Source organism: Diceros bicornis, chromosome 5 (genome assembly GCF_020826845.1).
Source record: "Diceros bicornis minor isolate mBicDic1 chromosome 5, mDicBic1.mat.cur, whole genome shotgun sequence".
NCBI classification, from domain to species: Eukaryota; Metazoa; Chordata; class Mammalia; order Perissodactyla; family Rhinocerotidae; genus Diceros; species Diceros bicornis.
This window is the reverse complement of record NC_080744.1, coordinates 10384185-10409876: the sequence shown is the minus strand read 5'-3', so window position 1 is coordinate 10409876 and position 25692 is coordinate 10384185. Positions and strand designations below refer to the sequence as shown.

Below are 25692 nucleotides of genomic sequence, written 5' to 3'. Positions count from 1 at the left end.
TTTTTTGTTGTTGAGATGCATGTGTTCTTTATATATTTTGGAGATTAAGCCCTTACCGGAAGTATGGTTTGCAAATATCTTCTCCCAATTGTTAGGTTGTCTTTTCGTTTTGTTGATGGTTTCCTTTGCTGTGCAGAAGCTTTTTAGTTTGATGTAGTCCCATTTGTTTATTTTTTCTATTGTTTCTCTTGCCCGGTCAGACGTGGTGTTTGAAAAGATGTTGCTAAGACCAATGTCGAAGAGCGTACTGCCTATGTTTTCTTCTGGCAGTTTCACAGTTTCAGGTCTTACATTCAAGTCTTTAATCCATTTGGAGTTAATTTTTGTGTATGGTGTAAGGTAAGGGTCTACTTTCATTTTTTTGCATATGGCTATCCAGTTTTCCCAACACGATTTGTTGAAGAGACTTTCTTTTCTCCATTGTATGTTCTTGGCTCCTTTGTCAAAGATTAGCTGTCGATAGATGTGTGGGTTTATTTCTGGGCTTTCGATTCTATTCCATTGATCTGTGTGTGTGTTTTTGTGCCAGTACCATGCTGTTTTGGTTACTATAGCTTTGTAGTATATTTTGAAATCAGGGAGTGTGATACCTCCAGCTTTGTTCTTTTTTCTCAGGATTCTTCTACTTATTCGGGGTCTTTTGTTGTTCCATATAAATTTTAGGATTCTTTGTTCTATTTCTGTGAAAAATGTTGTTGGAACTTTGATAAGGATTGCATTGAATCTATAGATGGCTTTAGGAAGTATGGACATCTTAACTATGTTAATTCTTCCAATCCAAGAGCATGTAATATCTTTCCATTTCTTTGTGTCTTCTTCAATTTCTTTCAGAAATGTTTTATAGTTTTCGGTGTACAGATCTTTCACCTCTTTGGTTAAGTTTATTCCTAGATATTTTATTCTTTTTGTTGCAATTGTAAATGGCATGGTATTCTTAATTTCTCTTTCTGCTACTTCGTTGTTAGTGTACAGAAATGCAACTGATTTTTGTATGTTGATTTTGTATCCTGCAACTTTACTGTATTCATTTATTACTTCTAAAAGTTTTCTGGTGGATTCTTTAGGGTTTTCTATATATAAAATCATGTCATCTGCAAATAGTGACAGTTTCACTTCTTCCTTTCCAATTTGGATCCCTTTTATTTCTTTCTCTTGCCTGATTGCTCTGGCTAGGACTTCCAGTACTATGTTAAATAGGAGTGGTGACAGTGGGCATCCTTGTCTGGTTCCTGTTCTTAGAGGGGTGGCTTTCAGTTTTTCACCATTGAGGATGATATTAGCTGTGGGTTTCTCATATATGGTCTTTATTATGTTGAGATACTTTCCTTCTACACCCATTTTATTCAGAGTTTTTATCATAAATGGATGCTGTATCTTGTCACATGCTTTCTCTGCAGCTATTGAGATGATCATGTGATTTTTATTCTTCATTTTATTAATGTGGTGTATTACATTGATTGATTTGCGAATGTTAAACCATCCCTGCATCCCTGGAATAAATCCCACTTGGTCCTGGTGTATAATCTTTTTAACATATTGTTGTATGCGATTTGCTAGTATTTTGTTGAGGATTTTTGCATCGATGTTCATCAGTGATATTGGCCTGTAATTTTCTTTTTTTTTGTGTTGTCCTCGTCTGGTTTTGGTATCAGGGTAATGTCAGCTTCGTAGAATGAGTTAGGGAGCTTCCTCCCCTCCTCAATTTTTTGGAAGAGTTTGAGAAGGATAGGTGTTAAGTCTTCTTTGAATGTTTGGTAGAATTCACCAGGGAAGCTGTCTGGCCCTGGACTTTTATTTTTGGGGAGGTTTGTAATTACTGTTTTGATCTCCTTACTGGTGATTGGTCTATTCAAATTCTCTACTTCTTCTTGATCCAGTTTTGGAAGGTTGTATGATTCTAAGAATTTATCCATTTCTTCCAGATTGTCGAATTGGTTGGCATATAGCTTTTCATAGTATTCTCATATAATCTTTTGTATTTCCGAGGTGTCTGTTGTAACCTCTCCTCTTTCATTTCTGATTTTACTTATTTGTGCCTTCTCTCTTTTTTTCTTGGTGAGTCTAGCTAAAGGTTTGTCAATTTTGTTGACCTTTTCAAAGAACCAGCTCTTGGTTTTATTAATTTTTTCTATTGTTTTTTTGGTCTCTATTTTATTTATTTCTGCTCTGATTTTTATTATTTCCCTTCTTCTACGGATTTTGGGCTTTGTTTGTTCTTCTTTTTCCAGTTCCTTTAGGTGCATTGTTAGATTGTTTATTTGAGATTTTTCTTGTTTGTTGAGATAGGCCTGTATCACTATAAACTTCCCTCTTAGAACCACTTTTGCTGTATCCCATAAATTCTGGCATGTCGTATTTTCATTTTCATTTGTCTCCTGGTATTTTTTGATTTCTTCTTTGATTTCTTCATTAACCCAGTCATTGTTCAGTAGCATTTTGTTTAATCTCCACGTATTTGTGGCTTTTCTGATTTTCTTCCTGTAGTTTATTTCTAGTTTCATACCGTTGTGGTCAGAAAAGATGCTTGGTATTATTTCAATCTTCTTAAATTTATGGAGTCTTGTTTTGTGGCCTAATATGTGATCAATCCTGGAGAATGTTCCATGTGCATTTGAAAAGAACGTGTATTCTTCGGTTTTTGGATGGAATGCTCTGTATATATCTACTAGGTCCATCTGTTCTAGTGTGTCATTTAAGGCCAGTGTTTCCTTATTGATCTTCTGTTTGGATGATCTATCCATTGGTGTAAGTGGAGTGTTAAAGTCCCCTACTATTATTGTGTTACTGTCTATTTCTGTTTTTATGTCTGTTAATAATTGCTTTATATATTTAGGTGCACCTACATTGGGTGCGTAGATATTTACAAGTGTTATATCCTCTTGTTGGATTGTTCCCTTGATCATTATGTAATGCCTTCTTTGTCTCTTTTTACAGTTTTTGTTTTAAAGTCTATTTTGTCTGATATGAGTACTGCTACCCCAGCTTGCTTTTCATTGCCATTTGCATGGAGTATCTTTTTCCATCCCTTCCCTTTCAGTTTGTGAGTGTCTTTAGGTCTGAAGTGTGTCTCTTGTATGCAGCATATATATGGGTCTTGTTTTTTTATCCAGTCAGCCACCCTATGCCTTTTAATTGGAGCATTTAGTCCATTGACGTTTAAAGTAGCTATTGATAAATATGTACTTACTGCCATTTTTTAACTTTTTTTTTTTTCTCAGTGTTTTAGTAGTCCTTCTCTGTTCCTTTCTTCTTCTATACAGAATTGATGGTCACTTTAGTTTGACCTCTGTCTGAAAGCTGTACTCTTAACTCCCCTCCTCCCTCCTTTTATGTTTTTGATATCATATCTAATCTCTTTTTTGTGTATTTGTATCCATTACGTTCTAATCATGGAAATAGATAACTTTTCCTATTTGTGTTCTTCTCTTTTCCCCTTAAATCAGTCCCTTTAACATTTCTTGTAGCACTGGTTTCTTGGTGACAAACTCCTTTAATTTTTGCTTATCTGGGAAAATTTTTTTTTTTTTTTGATTTTTATTGATATTTTAATGGTTTCTAACATTGTGAAATTTTGGGTTGTACATTTTTGTTTGTCCATCACCCCATATATGACTCCCTTCACCCCTTGTGCCCACCCCCCACCCCCACTTCCCGGGTAACCACAGTCCAGTTTTCTCTGTCCATGTGTTGGTTTATATTCCACATATGAGTGAGATCATACAGTGTTTGTCTTTCTCTTTCTGGCTTATTTCACTTAACATAATACGCTCCAGGCCCATCCATGTTGTTGCAAATGGGACGATTTTGTCTTTTTTTATGGCTGAGTAGTATTCCATTGTATATATATACCACATTTTCTTAATCCAATCGTCAGTCGAGGGACACTTAGGTTGCTTCCACTTCTTGGCTATGGTGAATAATGCTGCAATGAACATAGGAGTGCATAAGCCTCTTTGGATTGTTGATTTCAGGTGCGTTGGATAGATTCCCAGTAGTGGGATGGCTGGATCAGAGGGCATCTCTATTTTTAATTCTTTGAGGAATCTCCATACCGTTTTCCATAGAGGCTGCACCAATTTGCATTCCCACCAGCTGTGTATGAGGGTTCCTGTTTCTCCACATCCTCTCCAACATTTGTTGTTTTTTGTCTTGGTGATTATAGCCATTCTAACGGGCGTGAGGTGGTATCTTAGTGTTGTTTTGATTTGCATTTCCCTGATGATTAGTGATGTTGAGCATCTTTTCATGTGCCTATTGGCCATCTGTATATCTTCCTTGGAGAAGTGTCTGTTCATTTCCTCTGCCCATTTTTTGATCGGGTTGTTTGTTTTTTTGTTGTTCAATTGTGTGAGTTCTTTATATGTTATGGAGATCAACCCCTTGTCAGATGTATGTTTTGCAAATATTCTCTCCCAGCTGGTTGGTTGTTTGTTCATCTTGATTCTGATTTCATTTGTCTTATAAAAGCTCTTTAGTCTGATAAAGTCCCACTTGTTTATTTTTTCTTTAGTTTCCCTAGTCTGGGTAGGCATGTCATCCGAAAAGATTCCTTTAAACCCAATGTCAAATAGTGTGTTGCCTATATTTTCTTCTACGAGTTTTATAGTTTCAGGTCTCACCTTCAGGTCTTTGATCCATTTTGAGTTAATTTTTGTGAATGGCGATAGCACATGGTCCACTTTCATTCTTTTGCATGTGGATGTCCAGTTTTCCCAACACCATTTATTGAAGAGATTTTCCTTTCTCCATTGCATGTCCTTAGCACCTTTGTCGAAAATTAGCTGTCCGTATATGTGTGGTTTTATTTCTGGGCTTTCAATTCTGTTCCATTGATCTGTGTGTCTGTTTTTGTACCAGTACCATGCTGTTTTGATTACTATTGCTTTGTAGTATGTTTTGAAGTCAGGAATTGTGATGCCTCCTGCTTTGTTCTTTTTCTTTAGGATTTCTTTAGCTATTCGGGGTCTTTTGCTGCCCCATATAAATTTTAGTATTCTTTTTTCTATTTCTGTGAAGAATGTCATTGGGATTCTGATTGGGATTGCATTGAATCTGTAGATTGCTTTAGGTAATATAGACATTTTAACTATGTTTATTCTTCCAATCCACGTGCATGGGATATCTTTCCATTTCTTTATGTCATCGTAGATTTCCCTCAATAATGTCTTGTAGTTCTCATTGTATAGGTCCTTCACCTCCTTGGTAAGATTTATTCCTAGGTATTTTATTCTTTTTGATGCAATTGTAAATGGTATTATCTTTTTGAGCTCTCTTTCTGTTAGTTCATTATTAGCATATAGAAATGCAACTGATTTTTGTAGATTGATTTTGTACCCTGCAACTTTGCTGTAGTTGTTGATTGTTTCTAACAGTTTTCCAACAGATTCTTTAGGGTTTTCTATATATACAATCATGTCATCTGCAAATAGTGAGAGTTTCACTTCTTCGTTACCTATTTGGATTCCTTTTATTCCTTTTTCTTGCCTAATTGCTCTGGCCAAAATCTCCAGTACTATGTTGAACAGGAGTGGTGAGAGTGGGCAGCCCTGCCTCGTTCCTGTTCTCAGAGGAATGGCTTTCAGTCTTTCCCCGTTGAGTATGATGTTAGCTGTGGGTTTGTCATATATGGCCTTTATTATGTTGAGGTACTTTCCTTCTATTCCCATTTTATTGAGAGTTTTTATCATAAATGGATGTTGTATCTTGTCAAATGCCTTCTCTGCGTCTATTGAGATGATCATGTGGTTTTTATTCTTTGTTTTGTTGATGTGATGTATCACGTTGATTGATTTGCGGATGTTGAACCATCCCTGCGTCTCTGGTATAAATCCCACTTGATCATGGTGTATGATCTTTTTAATATATTGTTGTATTCGGTTTGCCAATATTTTGTTGAGGATTTTTGCATCAATGTTCATCAGCGATATTGGCCTGTAATTTTCTTTCTTTGTATTGTCTTTGTCTGGTTTTGGTATCAGGGTGATGTTGGCCTCATAGAATGATTCAGGAAGTGTTCCATCTTCCTCTATTTTTTGGAATAGTTTGAGGAGGATGGGTATTAAATCTTCTTTGAATGTTTGGTAAAATTCACTGGAGAAGCCATCTGGTCCTGGACTTTTATTTTTTGGGAGGTTTTTGATTACTATTTCAATCTCTTTACTTGTGATTGGTCTATTCAGATTCTCCATTTCTTCTTGGTTCAATTTTGGGAGGTTGTATAAGTCTAAGAATTTATCCATTTCTTCTAGATTGTCCAATTTGTTGGCATATAATTTCTCATAGTATTCTCTTATAATCCTCTGTATTTCCATGGTATCCATTGTAATTTCTCCTCTTTCATTTCTAATTTTATTTACTTGAGCCTTTTCTCTTTTTTTCTTAGTTAGCCTGGCTAAGGGTTTGTCTATTTTGTTTATCTTCTCGAAGAACCAACTCTTTGTTTCATTAATCCTTTCTACTGTTTTTTTGGTCTCAATATCATTTATTTCTGCTCTGATTTTTATTATTTCTCTCCTTCTGCTGGCTTTGGGCTTTGTTTGTTCTTCTTTTTCTAGTTCTGTTAGGTGTAATTTAAGGTTGCCTATTAGGGCTTTTTCTTGTTTGTTAAGGTGGGCTTGTATCGCTATGAGTTTCCCTCTCAGGACCGCTTTTGCTGCGTCCCATATGGTTTGATATGGCATGTTATCATTTTCGTTTGTTTCCAGATAGTTTTTGATTTCTCCTTTAATTTCATCAATGATCCATTGGTTGTTCAGTAGCATGTTGTTTAATCTCCACATTTTTGTCACTTTCCCAGTTTTTTTTTCCTGGTTCATTTCCAGTTTCATAGCCTTATGGTCTGAAAAGATGCTTGTTATGATTTCAATCTTCTTAAATTTATTGAGGCTTGCTTTGTTTCCCAACATATGGTCTATCCTAGAGAATGTTCCATGCGCGCTTGAGAAGAATGTGTAGTCAGCTGTTTTTGGGTGGAGTGCTCTGTATATGTCTACTAGGTCCATCTCGTCCAGTTTTTCATTTAAGTCTAATATTTCTTTATTAACTTTTTGTCTGGATGATCTATCCATTGCTGTAAGTGGGGTGTTAAGATCCCCTACTATTATTGTGTTGTTGTTGATTTCTCCTTTTAGGTTTGTTAATAGTTGTTTTATGTACATTGGTGCTCCTATGTTGGGTGCATATATATTTATAAGTGATATGTCTTCTTGATGGAGTGTCCCTTTTATCATTATATATTTCCCTTCTTTGTCTTTCTTAACCTGTTTTATCTTGAAGTCTACTTTGTCTGATATGAGTATGGCAACACCTGCTTTCTTTTGTTTGCCATTAGCTTGGAGTATTGTCTTCCATCCTTTCACTCTGAGCCTGTGCTTGTCTTTAGTGCTAAGATGTGTTTCCTGAAGGCAGCATATTGTTGGGTCTTGCTTTTTAATCCATCCTGCCACTCTGTATCTTTTGATTGGAGAGTTCAATCCATTTACATTTAGGGTAATTATTGAAATATGAGGGTTGAATGTTGCTGTTTTGTCACTTATTTTCTGGTTCTTTTGCATTTCCTTTGTTTCTTGTCCCATTTGTTTTGGACTGCCAATTCAGTTTGGTTGTTCTGTCTTATGATTCTTCTAGTTTTCTCTTTGTTTATCATATGTGGTTTTAATTTGATTATTTGTTTAGTGGTTACCTTGAGGTTTGGGCGAAAAATCTTCTGTATGAGATAGTCCATTATCTGATAGCCTCCTATTTCCTTATACTAAGTCAATTCAATCACTTTCCTCTTCCCCTTCTAAGTTGCTCTTGTTATACCTTATTCTATCTTGTGTTGTGGCTGTGTGTTTACAGTGATGAGGTTAAATTTATTTTTGGTGAATTTCTTCCTTTGATCTTTGAGTTTAGTATTTAAGTGGTTGCTAACCTATTCCGGTAAAGATCTACTATTTCTCTGATTTTGTCTACCTACTTTTCTCCTTACTCCAAGCTTTGTGTTCCCTTTCTCTTCTTGTTTTCAGGCCTGAGGGCCTTCTTGAGTATTTCTTGTAGTGGCGGTCTCGTGGCCATGAACTCCCTTAGCTTTTGTTTATCTGGGAGAGTTACTATTTCTCCATCATATTTGAAGGATATTTTTGCTGGATAGAGTATTCTTGGCTGAAAGTTTTTGTCTTTTAGTATTTTGAATATATCATTCCAGTCTCTTCTAGCCTGAAAAGTTTCTGTTGAGAAATCCGCTGAGAGCCTGATGGGAGTTCCTTTGTACGTTATTTTTTGTTTTTGTCTAGCTGCCCTTAATATTGTTTCTTTGTCGTTGACCCTGGCTAGCCTTACCACTAGGTGTCGTGGTGAAGGCCTTTGTCTGTTAATATATATAGGAGTCCTGTTGGCTTCGCTTACTGGTATTTCCTGCTCCTTCCCCAGATTTGGGAAATTTTCAGCTATTATTTCCTTGAATAGGCTCTCTGTTCCTCTTTCCCTCTCCTCTCCCTCAGGAATACCTATAATTCTTATGTTACATTTTCTAATAGAGTCCGATATTTCTCGGAGTCTTTCTTCATTTCTTTTTAGTCTTAGTTCTCTCTCTTCTTCCATCTGGAGTATATCTGTATTCCTATCCTCTAAAGTACTAATTCTTTCCTCCATATTGTCAGCTCTGTTCTTTAAAGATTCCAGATTCTCCTTTATCTCCTCCATTGTGTTCTTCATCTCCATCAGCCCTGATAGGTTTTTCTTTATGATTTCAATCTCTTTTGTGAAGAAACTCCTAATCTCATTTAATTGTTTGTCTGTGTTGTCTCGTATTTCGTTGAGTGTTTTTATGATAGCTATTTTGAAATCTCTGTCATTTAGTTTATGGATTTCTGTGTCTTCGGGGTTGATTTCTGGGTGCTTGTCATTTTGTTTCTGGTCTGGTGATTTCATATATTTTTGCATTGTGGTTCCTGTGTTGGTTTTGATTTTCCTCATCCTGGAAGTCTCTGGTTGCAATTTCCACCTGCCGCCACTGTCTGGTGGTAAAGGGCTGTGTAGTCTAAGCCCCCTGCGCTCTGCCCCAGTTTTTCTGCTGCGATCCGCAGTTTTGTTTTGTTTTGTTTTGTTTCTTTTCCCCACTGCGATCCACGGGTCCAGTCCAGTTTATTCAGGTCTGCCTCGGACCGCTAGATCTGGTCGAGCTGCAGACTCCGGGTTGCGGGGAGGGAGGAGCTCTCTCTTTTGCCCTCTGGGTCCCTGACGTGGGAGGCTTCTCGTTTGCCCCTCTTTTTCCGCTCTCTGGGTTGCTCAGATGTTGATGGTAGCCCTGTGGCTCCTCTGAGCCCTCTGTGCTGGAGTTTCCCACTGGCTGAGAGAGCCCGAAGAGCTACAGTTTCCCGCCGAGGGCCGCCCCTCCCCCCTCTCTGGGAGCCTCGCGGACCGGATCGCTGATCTGATGGGGAGGGAGCGGAGTTCTCCTTACCTCTCCCCACTTCCTCCGGGGGCCCAGCACGTTCCGCTCTCAGATGTGCGGCAGTGTGGATCCCTCCGCTCCAGCTTTTGACTGTCTGGGATTCCGTTGTTGGTCTGTGGCTGTTACTTTTGTTGTATTTTGTGGGGGAAGAATTCACGGGAAAGCTCACTCCGCCATGATGCTGACGTCACTCTCCCTATCTGGGAAAATTTTGATCTCTCCTTCCATTTTGAATGATAACCTTGCTAGGTAGAGTATTCTTGGCTGTAAGTTTTTTCCTTTTAGCACTTTAAATATATCATGCCATTCTCTTCTAGCCTGTAAGGTTTCTGCTGAGAAGTCAGCTGATAGCCTTATGGGGTTTCCTTTGTATGTAACTTGACTTTCTCTTGCGGCATTTAGGATTCTCTCTTTATCTTTAATTCTGGACATTTTCATTATGATGTGTCTTGGTGTGGGCCTCTTTGGGTTTATCTTGTTTGGGGCTCTCTGTGCTTCCTGTACCTGGATGTCTGTTTCCTTTAGGTTAGGGAAGTTTTCATCTATTATTTCTTGAAATAGATTCTCTGGCCCCTTGTCTCGCTCTTCTCCTTCCGGGACACCTATAACACGGATGTTAGTGTGCTTGATGTTGTCCCAGAGGTCCCTTAGACTGTCCTCACTCTTTTTAATTCTTTTCTCTCTTGCCTGTTCACCTTGGGTAATTTCTTCTAGTCTTTCGTCCAGCTCACAGATCCGTTCTTCTGTATCCTCTACTCTGCTTTTGAGTCCCTCTCATGAATTTTTCATTTCCAGTATTGTATTCTTCATTTCTGATTGGTTCTTTTTCATATCTTCCATTTCTTTGTTGACATTCTCACTGAGTTCATCTATTCTTCTCCCCACATCAGAGAAAATCGTTAACACTCTTAGTTTGAACTCTCTGTCAGGTAGGTTGCTCATTTCTGTTTCACTTAGTTCCTTTTCTGGGGTTTTGTCCTGTTCCCTTACTTGGAATGTATTCCTTTGCCTCCTCATTTTGCCTCTTTCCCTGTGCTTGTGTCTACGTATTAGATAGGTCAGCTACGTCTCCTGCTCTTGGATAGGTGACCTTATGTAAGTGATGCCTTAGGAGGCTTCCAGTGTGCTTCCCTCAGTTCTCAATGTTCCAGGGGTGACCCCTATGTGGGCTACATGTGTCCTTCTGTTGTGGCCTGTTTGCTCTCCCTGTAGGCGCCGAGGGAGGCTGAGTTATGCTCCTGGCCAGCTGTTATAATGCTCAGCTGCTTGTAGTTGTTGTGGGCCCTTCAGTCTCTTTATCAGGTGTGGGGAGCCCCAGCACAGTTGGCTGCAAGTTCTAATACCACATTTGTGTTGCACTATTTCTTTTAAGTGAGTAGGCCCCCAGCGTGGCAGGTTGTTAGGCTCAGGGCCTTACAATTGCTGTAAGCCTCTAGCCTATTAGGTCTCTTGTCAGCTCTCTGAGGATTGCAGCTGGGTGGGGCTGGCCTCAGGCACAGGAGCACCCAATTGTTTCAGGCTTTGGAAGGTGGGGCAAACCTCCTATGTGGGTCTTTGAGAAGCACAAGTCTTCTGCAGCTGACAAACCCTGCCACCCACAGATCCACACACACAGTCAACACAGTCCTGCCCTGTGTGAGCGCCCCGACCTCCCCAAGCGGACCCAGTCTCTCCACGGCAGGAGCCACACACTCCGCCACCGCCCCACACTCTCCACCCGCTCCTTGTGCACACCCTGCCCGGCTCAAGTTGGCTCAGTTGCCAGGCTGCAGAGAATCCAGTCACCAATCTATGCAGGCCCACATGTGGCCTGAGGGCTTGTTGTTGGGTGGGGCCAGTCTCTAGGGTGGGCTGCCTGCCCTGGCTGAGCTGGATTAAATCGGTGCTCTAGCGGGTGGGGCAGACCCTGGGCTAGCAGGCCTCAGGGAGAACTCCAATGGCGTCTGTGTCAGCACGCCCACACCAGGCCACAACACTGGCCGCAGCCAATGTCCCAGTCCCTGGAGAGGTCTCACCCCTCACCGAGATGCACTCAGGGCCTATTAGGTGAGTCTCTTTTCACCACAGCACTGTGCACCTTTCTTTCTGGTGATTTTAGGGTGCTTTCTGGAACGGGTGAGTTCGCGCGGGCTCTTTAAAAGCCAGTTTTAGTTTCTTTGTGAACTGGGTTTTCTGGGGGTGCTCCCCAATGCTTTAGTAGCAGGCAAAGTCAGATATTCTGCCACTCGTCTGGATTGTGCTGCGTCCACAAAATGCCCCCAGTGGGGGCGCTCCCCGGCTCAGGGCCCCGTGCCTCCAGGGAGGCTGCGTACCTGTGAGCTGCTCCCGGCAGCTGTGATGCTGGCGGCTTGTGAAGGCGGCGTTTTTCCTCTCCAGAAGGGAGTCTCTGCCTCTTCCACCTCAGTTAGGATTGTCCGTTGTTGCAGGAGCTCCTCTCATCCAGTTTTCAGTTCTGTCTCAGGGGTAATTTTTCCACGAGTAGTTGTACATTGGCTGTGTCCACGGGAGGAGGTGAGTTCCGAGTCTGCTTACGCCGCCATCTTTCCAGCGTTTTTCGCCAATCCTCCTCTTTTTTGCTGAGGAAGATTGTCCCTGAGCTAACACCTGTACTCGTCATCCTCCATTTTATACGTGGGACTCCAGCCACAGTGTGGCTCGATGAGCGTAGGTCCACGCCCGGGATCCGAACCTGTGAACCCCAGGGCACCAAAGTGGAGTGCTCGAACTTAACCACTATGCCACCAGGCCGGCCACTATTTTCACATTTTTATACCACTGTAAGAAGCAACGATATTCTGTAGGAAAGGGTGTTGACCAGAACTGTTCAGTATAATCTGTAAGGCCTGTCCAGTGTGTGGGTCTTGGGTACACATTCAAATTGAAAAACACTGTTTGATATGCTATGTGGTTTTGTTTGCTTGCCTGCTTGTTTTAGCAGGACTGGTTCTGAACTGGAAAACTTTCTAAAACATGAATAATTTCTCTATGAGGGTCAGAAAAGGTGAGTTTTAAATTGAAGTGGCAATTCTGTTTCTATAATTTAAACGTTTAAAATCTTTTAACTTTAAGCTGGTTAACTGTACTAACTTTTATATTAATGCGGTGACCTTTTTTATTCTAATTTCTGGTATATACCATGACTAAGTTCCACTGTTATTTACGTATTTAATCCTTACTGTAGCTGAAGTTTGTATTATATTTCTAAAGAAAAAAAATTTCATTTTAACTGATATTTGTAATCAGCCTACTCTTTCTTTTTACTACCAAGAAAATATAATCAGTAAGGCAAAACATTAAATATTCTATAGAAATAATAATGATAATAATAACAAAAAATAAAACATTCACTGAAAGCCTGCTATGTACTATGTACTCTTCTAAGAGTTTTACATGTATTAACTCAATTATCCTTCACAGTACTAGATAGGCACTATTTTTATCCCTCTCTTATAGACAAGAAAAATAAGGTACAGAGAGTTTAATTAACTTTCCAATGTCACACACAGAGTAAGTAATAAAATCAAGACTCCAACCCAGGCAATCCAGCTTTAGAGCCTGGATTCTTAGCCATTTATATTGGTCAATTACTAATGTTATAACTCTAAAGATTGAACTAATTAGGATTCTCAGTGGTCGTAATTTCCCTTTCAAGTCATTGGAGCTACTAAAATTCATCTTCAGTAACTGGCAAAGATCATTTTATTGGCATAGTAAAAGGGCAGAATATTGGCGGATGATAAAATATTACACTTAGATGTTGGTAACTCAAATCTTAAGATGCCTAGAACTCTGAACATGACTAATTATTTTTTCCAGTACTCTTTGGGAGGGAATGATCAGAAAAATGGCAGATATTCAGTTTAGAATATGGTTGGATGAAGTCATTTAAAATTAGGCACTTTTCTATATTTTAATTATTTTATACCAAGCTACCAAAAACTTAAATTTGATGAATGGTACTTGAAGGAACTGGATGATCAAGTTACAACATCAAAATTAGAAAAAAAAATTCGATAGGCAGTGACCATATATTCTATGTAATTTTGTAACAACATGGAAATAAATATTGCTTGTATGCTTGTTTGATCAAACATTTGTTCTGGCCTCATGCTGTCAGCTATTAGGGGGATATTCAACATAAACCCCTGCATCTCAATTACTGGCTTGAGAAGCTTTGGAAATAGATCCATTTTATCAAATGTGGTGGTTAATGCTACTTTGGAAGTGAGAACCTCAACCTATGGAGTCCTTCATTCGAAAGGCAGATCTTGGCACATTCTTGAAACTTATTCTGTGTTATATAAAGACAAATTCAACTCAAAATAATTATGAAACTTATTGATTTCCTCTTCAGAGCTCCAAAATTCTGCAGAGCAAAATAATGGGATCAGAGAAGTCTATCAACAATCAAGGCTTGATCTGGAATAAAATTGGACGTTTTGTACAAGGCAGAACTCCATCAGTAGTTAAGCACAAATACAGTTATCCTTTCTCACAATATTAGAAGCCTTGAATTAATTTACAGTAAAAAAAAAATCACAAAACTAGATGCTTAAGGGTAATCAAGAGCCTATTAAAAAAAGATAGGTTGGCAAGTTAATAGTGTTGACTAATAGTATATATCTGATTATAGGTGATCAACCATCTCAGTGTGCTTGGGTGAGAAGTGAGGGCTTTCCTGGATGTGAGACTTTCAGTGTGTGTTATAATTCAGAGTAGCCACGAGAATCTCAATGAAAAGTCACATGTATTGTATTGCCCCTCCCTCTTTTTTCCCTTCTATGTTGGCTGACTGTATGAAATAAAGGGAGAGCACATTTTTTTTTAAATGTGCTTTTTTTGGTGTAGGGCCTAGCACTAAAGATAACTAAGTCCTTACCTTCAAGATGATTGTAACCTAGATTAGTTGAGAATTTAAAAAATAATTTTGAAATAAACCAAACGAAGGTGCGTAATCCATAAAATTTAGCTGGCACTGAATATAAAATTGCACAATTCAGGCTATTGATGTTTTTAAATAGTATAATTCCCCTTGGCATTTTTCTATTGACGACTGTTGAATAGCCAAGTAGACTATAACCATTTTATGTCTTGTCTTTCCACTTAGTAACCTCATAGTTTCAGTGAGTTCATTTCATTTCACTTGTAGTTTTCCAGATCCAGTTTAAGTTCAATGATTTTTCTAGCTGTTTTGTTTTAATGAATTTTTATTCTGCAAAAGATACTCTGGCAGGGTTTTTGCTAGCTTATTTTTAGATTTTTATCCACTTGAGCATGATGAATGATGTTATGATCAAGGAAATAGTCATATTAGATAAAATTACTTATAAAATGTTGAGTTTGGAGAAAACACCCACGTGCAAACATAGTAGCAGCTGTGTGCGTGGCCTTCGGGTGGATCAGGTGAACAGGTTTCAGTGGGACACGAGGGCAAGGGTGGCTACGCAGACTGAAACGAAACCCACTGCGCTGAGGCTGCTGTTTTTGTTTCCTCGTTCTCAGAGCACTCACTGGGCTCTAAGTGCTGCTGGTGTTATTGCTCCATGGTTTATTTTTCATGTGCAGAATGTATCTAGAATATAAATCAAAGTACAGGGCATACTCATCAGTTTACTAATATACTTGTCTCTTGGCTTTATAAGGTGAAGGTAAATTTAATTGTATTCATGACCCCCAGAAAGGGAGTTATAAGTTTTCTTCCCCCATATGTATTGTCTTGTAATAAATACTCTTCACTCAACTGGAACGTGTTATTTTCCTCCTTTCCTCCTTTCATGAATAATGTTTACAATATTTTGAGAAAATACTGTGGAACTTCTTAAACATTCCTATGGAACCATTAAATGGTTCCATTTTTACTACATGTTGAGTATTGTCCCCTGGAGAATTCAGAGGTATACAAATATATTGCAGCTATGCTAAAACTGGACCTTTTAAAAGCAGCAAAAGATTAGATGGTAATTGTGACAAAGATGATGCAGGCGATGAGAATAATAGCCATACCTACTAAATGTCATCCATTGTTCCATGTACTTTATATACATTATCTCATTTAACTGTAATAGCAGTCTAAGAGATGACCACCGTTATCATTTCCACTTCGCAAATGATGAAACTGAGGCTTGCCAAGTCATTTAGACTTTCTCAGGGTTGCACCTCAGTGTGGGCCTGCTTAGGAGCCCAGGTGGAGATAAAGGAGCCTCTGCCACCATCTCCCAAACACAGGGACATGGATATGGGGGAGCAGCTTTCATTTAGGAGCACTGCTGGGAAGCAGAGCCCTCAAGTTGCATATCAGCCCAGAAGATGACAGCAGCATTCACTAAAGTGTAAGCGTTGACCGTAGACTGAGCCCTCCAGAGGGCATGGACGAAAGTTTTGAGAGGAAGAAGATGAGTGAGAAGGTGAGTCAAGGGGGCGGGAGAGACCCCTGTGTATTTTGTGGATGTGAACACTTGAAGGGACTGCTTGTGATGAGTAAGGACATCTGGAGTCTGAAGCAAGATGTGCTTAGCTGGCCATGAATTTTCCAGGAGAAGGAGTGTGTAGTGGAAATGAATAGGGAGAACTTAAACCTTTCAAGTGTTAGCTGAGCCTGATGTGTGCTGCTGGATCTTAAATTCTAAAACAGTGGGTCAGAGGTCTGATTTTTAGTGCCTTTAATGCTTCTTGGAGGAGGCCCTTGTAGTCAGAATCCAGGCCTCTAGCAGCAGAGGACTACGACTTGAGTTTTGTAAATCCTTGTTGCAGCATATGTCTCTGTGTAGTGGTGTGTTCTCAGGAGATCGCAGGGTCCTTTTTGTGTGTCGGGGGTTGAACTTTTTATGGATAAAGAGTTATCTTCTACGTAGGATGAGATACGTCAATGAAAGCAAAGGACAGTAAAATTTTTCACCATTTGTGCAAGGGAAAGGGTGGTTGAGAAAGAAAAGAGCAAGAATTTTGATTTGCCAGCCTAGTGTCAACAACTTTACATACATAATTTAATCTTGGAACGATGTGCAGGTTTGTTAATATTGTTTCCATGTCATAGCTAAGAATAAAACTTGGGGCTTGGAAAGATTTACAAAAAATAGGCCAAGGTCATAAAAGTAGTGGGTAGATCTGGGATTAAAATCCAGATCTTCTGACATCAGATATTTTACTTCTTATATAACAGCATATGGCAAGAAAGTTTTGGTAGTAGGCAGTCTACTGCCTGAGTCTGCTAGTATAAACATAAACATATGCTCATTTCTGAATCTTGTCTATTAGTCCAGACCCTTTACCAAAACATATAGGCAACATCTGTGACCTGTAACATTTCTCATTTCCCTGAAGTTTGTCTCAGTATTGTATAAAATCAGGGATTGTACGTTTACAGCCAGATTTAATTCAAGATTTTCCATTATTAGTAATAGATAGATGATGGGAGGGGGCTTAAACAGGGGGATTGGAATGGAAGTTCAGTTACTTCGGGGGAAGATCTTGGCTTTTCCTTACTCAAGGATAAGTTGGGAAACTTCTGCTCTCATCTCATCTGCTTTGACTTAAGAAACATTCTTCAGTCCTACACACCAAGTCATCAACACAGACTTATTGAGCTAAGGCCAAGCCCTTTAAATTAGAAGCAATAAGCAAGGAAGATGAAAAAGAAGAAAAAGAGTCTCAAATATTGTCCCAGTGCACCAGAAGGACTTTCTAACTCTATAATCATGGCTGCACTACTGTAATAATTTCTGCATATTATTATGTGTATGTATTACATGTACATATTAGGGACCTAGCATAGCATTTTCCATTCCACGTATTAAATCTGTTTCATCCTCAATAGAAAATAAGTACCCAGGGCAGGAACACCGTTTTCATCCCTGTGAATTCCTATTATTTTTATAGGAATACAATAAGTCTGTTGAATGAACAATCAGAGCTCAAAAGATAAGTAGTTTGCTAGGGAAGTTAGAAAGCCCTACTTGAAGGCTCTTTCATTTGCAGGCACTCTACTCCGACGAGAGGTGACAAGTTCTAACTAGAGATGGCAAAGCACGAGCAGGAAGAGAAGTTGGCAAAGGATGTTGTAGATGACATTGTAAGCTTCCTGTCCCACCTCCATCATTCTCTATAAACTTGCACAAAACCCTTGACATAACTGCTCAGTTCTTTATTTACTACGTAACCAGGGAACACAGTAATATATAAGATCATTTATATTTTGAGAATTCTTTGACTTTTATGAAGTACCCTATGAACAATTCATATATTTCTTGGAATAAGTGTAGTCTCTTTAGAAAGAAGTGTTTGTCTTCAGAACCCAAATCTAAGAAATTTAAATCATGGTGAGCAGATTGGAAACAATAGGGACATTGGAAATCCATTGACTTTCATTTTAATGTCTGACAATATTTAAAAAAATTTTCATTTCATTGGTAGCACCTTGCTTTGGAATGGTATTAAAACCTTCACAGCATATAATCCCTTATGCTTGCTGCATTCTAATGAATGTAAACAGTGATGTTTCTTTTAAGACATTCATCCCTAAAGAAGAGTCCTTAGAAATAAGCCTCAATCTTTCAGATCCTTAAGACAACTGTCTCTCTGTGTCCTGGTAGACAATGAACTAGAGAGGGAGAAGAATACAGAGGGGAGAGAAAATGAGAAACCAATGTCATGTTCTTCAGTATGGTTTTTATTTTGTATCCTTGTCTCTGTTTGAAATAGTCTCCTTACTCTGGTCCTGAGCTGAATTATAGCGTCAACTCTATATTTAGACCACCTGGCTTTGAATCCTGACTTGCCATTTAATTTCAAGAGTAATCTTGAAAGTTATTTACCTCCCTGTGTGTCGGTTCCTTTGGCATAAAATGGGCATAATAATAGACCTATCTCATAGGGTTGTTGTGAGGAGTCAATGAGAAAATAATGCAAGGTTCTTAGAAGAGCACTTGGCACATAGTAGACATTTACTAAATGTTAGCTATTATAATTACCGTCATTGTTGTTAACTTGTGTTCTGGCCTGGTATTAGTGTATTAGGGCCAGAGCAACCCATCTGCTACCCAAATATGTCTTCAGAAATAAAATGGCTCAGAGTTACCATTCGTCTTGTGCTAAATGGAAACCCCACTAAATCCTGCTAATTCCATTTAAACCATTTGCCACTTCCACTCCACACTTCTCATCTCCACTGTTCACGTGCTCAGTTCCAACCTTCATCATCACTTGTGCTATGGTATTAGTCTCTTATTTGGACCCAAAAGTCCTTATTTCTCTAATTCATCTCCCACATTGGCATCAAATATATCTTTTCAGGTTGCAAAACCGACACCTGCTTGAAATCTAGTCTAACATATCTTAAGTGTTCAACCAAAAGGTTCTTTTCTTCCTATTTCTATCTTCCTTCTGGTGATGCTACAGGCTGATGAGTGAGCAAGCTCTCCAACATTAGTGACATTCAGATAGCTGCTGAATTAAATATGTCAGGGATTCCACAGCAGGGTGTTCACGTTGTGTTGGAGATTGAACTGGAACAACCAAGTTGCTTTCCAGCACTGGGGATTCAATAATTATATGGTACAGACATAGGCTGAGTCTAAGAGAATCATTTTTTTTGAGAGAGTCACAAGATTTAGATATATTTGTTAGATCCCATTTAGATGTCCCCCTAGTTCTAAAAATCCATGTTAATCCTTCTATTAGTGTATGGGATTTTTAAAAACAGACTTTAATGCCTATAGAAGTTTTCTTATTATGTTAAGTTTACAGTTTTATACTTGATGCTTTAGGAGAATATGATAATTTAGAAAGTTTTTTTCTTCTTTTTAATGTGATAAAGAGAAAAGAACAAAAGGGAATATTGCTTAATATTGGCGTTTTGATTATTTTGATGTTGTGAAGAAAAACCATAACTAAAGCACATGATACTTTCAAATTTTAGGTTTTACATTATTTACACGTGATGTGAAATATCATTTGAGAAAGTTGAAACAAATGTATTGTAGCATTGGCCACACATCGAATTATTACAGTGATAATAGAACTCTTGACTTGCTTATATCTGGACTTGTATAGTTCCTTTGATATGCATATATTTTATTGTACGATTAAGGGATTTTTGCTATATTGTTCAGCCAGGGATTGCAATCAGACCCACCCCTCCACAGAGCAGGGAGAAAGGCTTGTCCCTCGGATCAGAAATGAGAAAGGAATTGGAGGGCACCCCTTTGCATTGAGTTAGAATCCTTCTTGAACTGTGGAGGCATCACAGTGATGGAGAGGTTGCTGGGTCCTAGAAGTATCCTCCATGTAAGGAGCCTGGGGTCTGGGGAGAAGGAAATACAGTGTGGAGCTTGTGCCTCTGAACCAGCCCTTTGAGACTAAGATCTCGACACTCTCTCTTCTCTGAGTCAACAGTGTGGAATTGACCAGGCTTTGGAGCAAGGTAGCTAAAGCAGAATTTGACAACAGCTTACATTTCTCTAAGCTGAGCTGTTTTATTTCTTTGACTGACTTTTGATTATTTCCCCCTTTCTTCCTCAGCATCTCTTAGGGGCTGAATTGTGCTCTCCTCCCTCCAAATTCCTAGGTCAAGCCCTAACCCCCAGTACCTCAGAGTGTGACTGTATTTGGAGATGGGGCTTTAAAAAGGTGATTGAGTTAAATGAGGCCATTAGAGTGGGATCTAATTAATCTAACTGGTGTCCTTTATAAGAAGAGGAAATTTGGACACACAAAGGGACACCAGGGACCCAGGGCTGTATGCACACAGATGAAAAGACCATGTGAGGACACAGAGTGCAAGTGGCCATCTGCGAGCCAGGGAGACAGACCTCAGAAGAAACCTAACCTGTCGACACCTTGATCTTGCACTTCTAACCTCCAGAACTGTGAGAAATAAATTTTTGTTTAAGCTACCGGGTCTGTGGTACTCTGTGATGGCAGCCCTAGCACTAATACAGCGTCTAATAAAGCATCTCTTCGAGGCATCACCGGGTTCGTCAGTGCTGAGGGATTTTCACCCCCTCTCAGGAAAGGCTTTACTGTAGGAGTGGGACAACGCCAGGCACAGTAATCAACAGGGGAGAACCGAGGGGCAGGTAAAATGTGTGCCCTATGCGTCTTGTTGCTTTTGCTCGCTAGGCATGGGGGTTCTATTTTATTTTTTAATAAAGAAGGCAATTCCCCTCTAATTAGCACTTGTAAACTGAGCTGTGAAAGAAGGGAAGGTGGAAGATGAAAGTGAACTGTATCAACCAAATCATTCTCCCCTTGTGTAGTTTTAAAAACAGCTGTTTAAAATCTATGTGTGATGTTTTTTAAAAAAAGCAAATCTCCTTTTGAATTTTGGGAAAATGGTTCCTTACCAACTGTTATATTTCTGAGAAGTCAGCTTTTCCTACAGCAGATATTTTTAGAAACCAGGAGCTGAAACAAAGCAATGGTTCTGACAACAGCGGAGACCTACATAGATAATAATATAATGCAGACACCTGTCCCTCCTGGCTAAAACTGTAAGGTAAATTATACTAAGTATTAATGTCCTCAGAATTGGGGAAGAGTTTAAAAGGAAAGGAACTGTGTTTTTATTTTGTGCTCAAAAAAGTATTACATGTGACAACTCTATACCACGTACAGTTATTAGAAGATAGTTTTATAGTATCTTTATTTTATTATGTATTTACTTATGGCTTCTGTGTGTTCTAATATAATTCTCCTTGATCCTCTGAATTATTAGCTCTCTGAATTATTATTATAGACTGAATTATTAAACAAAAAAGTTTAAAACATTTGTTTTTATACAAAACTTGATTTTCAAATTTTCCAATAGTTCGGTTTTTGTGCTTGTGCCAAAGAAAAAAAAGAAACTATGAAGAAAAATTGCATATCTTTTGTGGTATATTACTCCCCCCCCCCCATAAATCAGGAAAAGGACCTCCAAGTTCTAGAAGGAAATATTTTTTCTTGCCTTATGGAAAAAGTCTGTTATTGGCTTAGACTGGCAAACATAGGTGTTTAATGTTGGCATTTCTATCCTAACTGCCTTTTGCACTGTATTAATTTTTTATTGCTGCTGTAACAAATTACCACAAACTTAGTGGCTTCAAATAACACAAATTTATTCTCTTACAGTTCTGGAGGTCAGAAATCTGAAATTGATATTATTGGGTTAAAATAAAAGTTTCTACCAGTCTGCATTCCTCTAGAGGCTCTAGGGGAGAATTTGTTTCCTTGCCTTTTCCAGCTTCCAGAGGCTACCTGCATTGCTTGGCTTGTGGGTCCTTCCTGCATCTTTAAAGCCAGCAGTGTAGCATCTTCAAATCTCTCTGTCTCTCTGACCTCTGCTTCTGTCATCACATCTCATTCTCTGACCGACTCTCTCCGCTTCCTCTTATAAGGACCCTTCTTATTACATTGGGCCCAATGGAGAATGTAGGATAATCTTCCCTCTTAGGATCCTTTATTTAATCACATATGAAAAGTCTTTTATGCCATTTAACATAAACTGTACATATTTACAGGTTCTGGGTATTAGGATGTGGATATCTTTGTGGGGCCATTATTCTGCCTACTACACCCACACAATATGAAGCCCTTCTGATTGTGGGATGGATCTATCAGGGCCCATAAAGAGTGGGTTAACTAACTACCTCTGGAATTTTAGTGCTCAGCGTTATGGAGTATGTGTATGCAATTCTAGTCAGATTTAATGGTATCTCTACTCTAGCATAGAACTACTGTTGATGTGAATACCAGGCCTGATTCAAGGTGAGAGTTGTCAGAGGAAAAATAGGCCCACAACCCAGTTAAGAGTTATCTGGAACTCTTAGGGCCAGCTGTGTTTCAGATTTTTGAAAGATAATGTGGTTTATAACTGTGTATTACATAGTATTCCCAGTGGGGTCTATAACAAGATTAGTTACTACTTCTGCAGTAAAACATGAATATTCATACTAAGTGAGGTAAAGACCATAAATAGTCTTATATCAGGTCATGTCAGGTTTTGCCACCTCTTGAGATGCAAAATTGTTCAGTTTCTGGAGGCTTTTTGATTTTGGAATTGTGCACAGTGTCATTGTATAGGGAAGACCAAGAGCCAGAAAACATACATGTACACACACAGGTACGTTTGCACACATACACACGAAAGACTTTTAATATCGTTGGCTGTCAAGTGAGGATCGGGTTGAAAATTGTGCGTGGAAGAGAACCAGACAAGAGACAGGGTCAATTACAAGAGAAAGTCAAGTAGATATTCTGTCACAGATTCAACCGCTTTTCCCTCTTGAACAAAAGAAGCTGTTCTTGTATAGACAGAGAAAACAAAGATAACTGAACTGTTAGAACTTTTCCTTGGAGCAGATCTCTCTCGGTTATGCCAACACATATCTGGTAAGGACTCTATCCGGGGGAGGAGAGACTTTTCTAGACTACGGAAACCAGCTCCTCCATGTGTTATCAGAGCTCTGGGAGAGGGAAAGGGAAATCCATCAGTATGTTTTAGGCAGGCTGAAGTCCCAGTGTGGGGGAGCACAACAGAGTCCCTGGTGATGTTACCGTCAGCAGAGAGAAAGACTGGACCTAGTGCTGACTAGGCTAGTGGTCTAGTCGTGACTCTGAGTCTGGAATTAGGATGAGGGAGAGTAGGTGGCCTTAAGTGTGTGAGGTGGTGAGTGCTAAAAACCTAGTCTGACTCAGTCCTCTAAATGTTGCTTTGAGCCTAGGAAGTGGCAGAGTGTGTGAATTGAAAGAACTGGTCTCTTGGGGCACAAGTATCCTAAGGTATGGAACACCCTCAACTGAGTTTAACATAGAAAAAGTACTCTTGGTATCCATGAGGAAATCCAAGTCAAACAGTGGTAACAGACAGCCCCCAAGTCTCAAAGTAATAAAATAATGTTTGCCCCTTCTTCTCCCTATGTGTCTATCCACTCTCTGGCATCACCAGTCTTCTTGGAAGAGACAAGGAGAGCTCTGAGGGTGTCCCACTGGCAATGAAATGCTCTTCCCTAGGAATGATACATGGCACTTCTGATCCCAACCCACTGACGCAAACTAGCCATATGGTTTCCCCAAACAACAAGGGGGCCAGGAAATACAATCCTACCACGTACTCAGAAGGCGGCAGAACCAGAAATATTTGGCAAACTGTGCTAATGACTATAACCTTCTTCTTTGAAAAACTGATGTATCTAGAAATATTCTTTGTATCAGCAAGAATAGAAGACTTAGGCTCAATTTTTAGGTCACATTTCAGATTTGAGTTAGTTTTACCAGCAAGAGTAGTGCCATCTCTCCACAACCTCTGCTTCTGTGGGAGAAAGACCCACCCCTGCTGCTTCTCCCTGAACCTTCCCTCACAGTGGCTCAGTTCCATGGTACCATTTCTTCACCAAACCAGCAGTCTGCAAACAGAAACTTATTCTGACTTCTATCTGGGGCAACTTCACACAGGGTGGCATTATCCAGAAATCAAGAGTTTTTACCCCAAGGGTCAAAGTTTTGAAGGAGAGTCTTTTCCATTGACTAGGGGAAGTAGAACCTGATTGCCTTCACTTCTGAAGTAGAGTGTTGAGCCATAACCCAAAACCCAAGCTTCTGCTTAGCAGCCATTCCCCTCCAATGCATGCAGGGCATTAGACTGCTTTCTTTCCCCATGGCCTGCCCATCTCTTCCTTATCTCTCGCACTACCACACACACTCACACTCTGGTAAGTTTATGGTACATGGGATGTACAAAGGGGAGAGAGTTGGGTCTTCTAGTTACATGGATACTGGAGACTTGCACCAAGGGATATGAATGGGACCCCTTTTTTGCACCTCAAACTGTGAAATCATGCAATCAGCAGTTCAGACAAACATCCCCTCTTCTCCTTTACAAATAAGCATCGACATTTGCTTGACTGTCTCGAGTGGTATTAGAATTGCTCATATTTTGTTCTTCCTTTTAGCTGCTGAATATGGATGCCGTGAAATTGGCTTGTAACAAGCAATAGCAAAATGTAAAGGATTGTTGCTTGCAAATGTATTAACTTAAAACAGTCTATTGCACATGCAAGGAAATATTATATTTATGAGCTGTGCAGTGTTCCAAGTTTATTTAACAGTAAGAATCTGTGCGGTTGGAGTCAAATGTTAAGTGGTTAAATAAAGTATGCATTACTGGCTCACCATATCCAATTGGTATTGATTAATGCCCTGCTACTGAATACGTTCCTCTTACAGATGTTCACAAAATATCTTCTTTTCTGTTATCGCTGTCCTTGTATTATCATCTGCAGGTGAGAAATTCTTCGCTTTCTGCGGTGCAATTGTGTAAAGTGCTTCATCTCACTCTGGTAAGACAAATGAGGACTTTTTTAGAGATGATTGTTGTAAATGCCACATTACACTGTCTGCTGTTTCCGTGATTTTGGCATTAAGTAGGATGAATAAATAACTTATTTTTTGGTCACTCATTCCTCTTGCAACTAGTCATCTGGCATGCCACATTTTCAACTTACTGAATTTTGTTCTACAAATATATTTGTGTTCCAGTAATTATTTAATATCTGAGCAGGAATACTAATGGCCAGGTGGTCGGGAGCCTTGGAGTTGAGTTCCAGTTCTGTGACTATGTATTTGTAACACTTGGTGTCAGTGAGTCTCTGTGAGCCCTGTTTTTACCTATAAAATCAATACCTTAAATAATTCTAAGGTTCACTTTATTTTGAAATGATTTGATTTGATATTTCATCATCAATTAAAGATACTGGGAGGTTACAGGGTACTGTAATTATTTGGAATCTGACTGTTAGTCACACAAATTTTCATTTTTTGTAAATGTAATTGAGATTGATATTTCGTTTATATACATTTTATGATAATTGTATTTATAGATTCATATGTACAATATAACATAGTATGTAATACATAACTGGTAATATGTAATAGATTTATATGTATATTTATATATAATTATATTTTTGTTTATATTTTTTACATATAAGTGTACTTTTTCCTTCTCCACTGTATATACTGACACATAAAAACCTGAATTAATAATTCATCGAATTAGTAATAAGGACAAACTGAAGAGAGGTGTAATCATTCACTGTGGAAAAAATATTTTTTAATTTAAATGTATTTCTTGACGGGCACTGCATTGTTTGCCCACAAGTCATTAGCTCTTTAACATAGAAGCTTAACGGGAGGAGGAGCCCCCAAGAAGATTTTACTTTGAAGTGTTGGGAGTCGTTCCTCAATGAGTCTAACTAGATTTGAAGGAGAGGATGAAGATTTATAGC

The 25692-nt window shown here is 39.1% G+C and overlaps 1 long non-coding RNA gene across 1 annotated transcript in view; it reads left to right on the top strand.

The window, feature by feature from the left end:
* LOC131405649 (uncharacterized) overlaps positions 1–25233 on the top strand; it is a 147717-nt gene extending 122484 nt beyond the window's left edge. Inside the window, exon 9 of the long non-coding RNA XR_009219992.1 lies at positions 24688–25233. This is a non-coding gene — a long non-coding RNA (uncharacterized LOC131405649). The remainder of the gene's footprint in view (positions 1–24687) is intronic.
* Positions 25234–25692: the final 459 nt, after the last annotated feature.